At 38.6% G+C, this 3,745-nt stretch overlaps 1 pseudogene; it reads left to right on the top strand.

Annotated features, from left to right (window-relative positions):
- The first annotated feature begins 394 nt into the window (after positions 1–394).
- Positions 395–1,985, top strand: LOC101118156 (ornithine aminotransferase, mitochondrial-like; annotated as a pseudogene).
- The last annotated feature ends 1,760 nt before the right edge of the window (positions 1,986–3,745 follow it).

The raw sequence follows: 3,745 nt of genomic DNA, 5'->3' as shown, positions 1-3,745 counted from the left end.
CAGCAAAGTGAATTAGTTATACATATACATATATCCACTTTTTTAAGATTCTTTTCCCTCATAGGTTATTAGATAGTGTTGAATAAGGTTCCCTGTGCTATATAGTAGGTCCTTATTAGTTATCTATTTTATATATAGTAGTGTGTATATGTTAATTCCAATCTCCCAGTTTATCACTCCTTTCCCCTTGGTAGCCATAGGTTTGTTTTCTACATCTATTACTCTATTTCTGGTTTGTAAATAAGTTCATTTGTATCTCTTTTAAAATTCCACTTATAAATATTATCATATTTGTCTTTGTCTGACTTACTTAACTTGGTGTGACAATCTCTAGGTCTACCCATGTTTCTGCAAATGGCATTATTTTTATTCTCTTTTAATGACTGAGCAGGCTGCAGCTGATCCTTGGACGCTGCGTGTCCCCATGCTGGCCTTGGAGGTGCCACCAGGAGTCATTGGACTTTCTGAAGACATCCCTGGATCTCGGGTTAAAAATCCTTGTTGTAATCTCAGCTGTGGGAGGACAGGCTAGTTGGTCGGTGATATTCCCACTTGAGGACATCATGCTTTCCAAACTAGCGTGTTTGCAGACTGTTGCTGGCCTTGGTCGTGGAGTTCATTCTTCAGTGGCTTCTGCTACATCTGTTGCAACTAAAAATCCGTTCAAGGCCCTCCGTCCTCTGATTACATTTTTGAACGGGAATCTAAATATGGTGCCCACAACTACCATCCTTTACCGGTAGCCCTGGAGAGAGGGAAGGGCATTTACCTATGGGATGTTGAAGGCAGAAAATATTTTGACTTTCTGAGTGCTTACAGCGCTGTCAACCAGGGGCATTGTCATCCAAAGATTGTGGATGCTTTGAAAAGTCAAGTGGACAAGTTGACCTTAACATCTAGGGCTTTCTACAATAATGTGCTTGGTGAATATGAAGAGTATGTTACTAAACTTTTCAACTACCACAAAGTTCTTCCTATGAATACAGGAGTGGAGGCTGGAGAGACTGCTTGCAAGCTTGCTCGTAAATGGGGGTATACTGTCAAGGGGATCCCGAAATACAAAGCAAAGATTGTTTTTGCAGCTGGAAACTTCTGGGGTAGAACATTGTCTGCTATCTCCAGTTCCACTGACCCAACCAGTTATGATGGTTTTGGACCATTTATGCCTGGTTTTGAAATCATTCCGTATAATGATCTGCCTGCCCTTGAGCGTGCGCTTCAGGACACAAACGTTGCCGCGTTCATGGTGGAACCAATCCAGGGTGAAGCGGGCATTGCTGTTCCAGATCCAGGCTACCTCGTGGGCGTCCGCGAGCTCTGCACCCAGCACCAGGTTCTGTTTATTGCCGATGAAATACAGACAGGCTTAGCCAGAACTGGGAGATGGCTGGCTATCGACCACGAAAATGTCCGACCTGATATTGTCCTTCTAGGAAAGGCACTTTCTGGTGGTTATACCCTGTGTCCGCAGTGTTGTGTGATGATGAGATAATGCTGACCATTAAGCCAGGGGAACATGGCTCTACGTATGGAGGCAATCCGCTGGGCTGCCGGGTGGCCATCGCAGCGCTGGAGGTTTTGAAAGAAGAAAACCTTGCTGAAAATGCAGAGAAAATGGGTATCATCTTGAGAAATGAACTCATGAAGCTGCCTTCTGATGTTGTAACTACCGTAAGAGGAAAAGGATTACTAAATGCTATTGTTATCAGAGAAACCAAAGATTGTGATGCTTGGAAGGTGTGTCTGCGACTACGAGATAATGGACTTCTGGCCAAGCCAACCCACGGCGACATCATTAGGTTTGCGCCCCCGCTTGTGATCAAGGAGGATGAGATTCTAGAGGTGGTGGAGATCATTAGCAAGACCATCCTGTCTTTCTGAGGGTGGTAACAGTTTTCAGGGGCGCCTGGGAGCCAGCTGGAGACATGCAGTTCATAAAGCTCTGAGTTTCTGTGCTTAATGCGGGCATATTTCACTCCTCCATGTCAAAGGCTTTAAAAAATATATATATATGTTTTTCAGTTCATATATAACAGAATGACTTTTATAGACATGCAGTTTGCTATGTAACCTAACTTAGAGAATGTCCTGGCATCTTATATTCGATTAAGTGTTTTTGTGCTTGTATTCTTTGTAAGCTGAGGTGCCTTTCTATATAGACAGCCTTTTAATCAAGCCCCTCAGCATAATTTATATACGTTTTAATAATTTCCTTGCTGGTACAAATGTTTGTATTTGAGAAAGTTATATTAGTATTGCCTGGAAGACTTGCTTAACCTTATAAAGTTGAATCATAATCACTGAATTTTAGCAAGGTGAATGATTAAGCTGACACAAGTCAACTCCATATTGGCTGGCACCAAGACGTATTCTGTGAACGTCATTACTTTGAATTAAGAATTAATGTCCAATATTCCTAGATTATGTTTTAAGTGTTCCATATAATTTGTAAAAAGTGTTTGTTTTCAGTGCATCTTTACAATAAATCTCATGTCTGAAATGTCTATGTTAGGGACCAGTGTGTGGTTACTGCTGTGTTATCAGTTAACCTCACATTTTAAGCTCTCTGAGAATGTTTTTATTTGCTTCGTTTCTTGTGTTCTCTAAGAACATTTCAGTTTGTTTGGTAATCTCTAGAAAAAGAGAAATTAGAAAAAGAAAGTTTCTTTCAGTACTCCTTATCTGCTTTCAAAATAACCACTCTTTCCCCATGTGTATACTAGTACTTGCCATTTTTATTAAAGTATCCTTGCTATGAAAAAAAAAAAAAAAAAGACTGAGCAATATTTCATGGTATATATATATATATATATATATATATACCACATCTTCTTTATCTTTGAAGTGAAGTGAAGTGAATTAGCTCAGTCATGTCCGACTCTTTGCGACCCCATGGACTATAGCCTTCCAGAATTCTCCGTCCGTGCAATTTTCCAGGCAAGAGTACTGGAGTGGATTGCCATTTCCTTCTCCTATGGACATTTAGGTTGCTTCCATGACTTGGCTATTATAAATAATGCTGCAATGAACATTGGGATGCATGTATTTTTTCAAATTATAGTTTTCTTTGCGATATGCCCAGAGCAGGATTGCTGAACCATGTGGTATTTCTAGATGTAGATTTTTAAAGAAAACTTCATACTATTCTTAATAATGGTTATACCAGTTTACATTCCCACCAATGGTGGAGGAGGATTCCTTGTTCTCTATAATCTCTCCAATATTTATTGTTTGTAGATTTTTTGACATTTGCCATTCTGATCAGTGTGAGGTGATACCTCATTATAGTTTTGATTTTCATTTCTCTAATAATTAGTGATGTTTAACATCTTTTCATATGCTTTTTGGCCATCTGTCTTCTTTTAAATGTTCTGCCCATTTTCTGATTGGGTTGTTTGTTTTTTTGATATTGAACTGCATGAGTTTGTATATTTTGGAGATTAGTCACTTGTCAATTGCTTTATTTGCAAATGTTTTCTCCCATTCGGTGGCTGTCTTTTTGTTTTGTCTATGGTTTCTTTTGCTATACAAAGTTTTAAAATTTAATTAGGTCCCATTTGTCTGTTTTTAATTTTATTTTCGTTAAGGATGTAGATCAAAAAAGATATTGCTGCAATTCATGTCAAAAAATATTCTTCCTATGTTTTCCTCTAAGAATTTATAGTATATGGTCTTAAATTTAGGTCTTTAATCCATTTTGAGTTTATTTTTTCTATGGTATTAGAGAAATGCAAATCAAAACTAT

This window comes from Ovis aries, chromosome 1, assembly GCF_016772045.2.
Source record: "Ovis aries strain OAR_USU_Benz2616 breed Rambouillet chromosome 1, ARS-UI_Ramb_v3.0, whole genome shotgun sequence".
In the NCBI taxonomy this organism is placed as follows: Eukaryota; Metazoa; Chordata; class Mammalia; order Artiodactyla; family Bovidae; genus Ovis; species Ovis aries.
The sequence above is the reverse complement of the archived record's forward strand: the minus strand, read 5'-3'. Positions and strand labels throughout refer to the sequence as shown.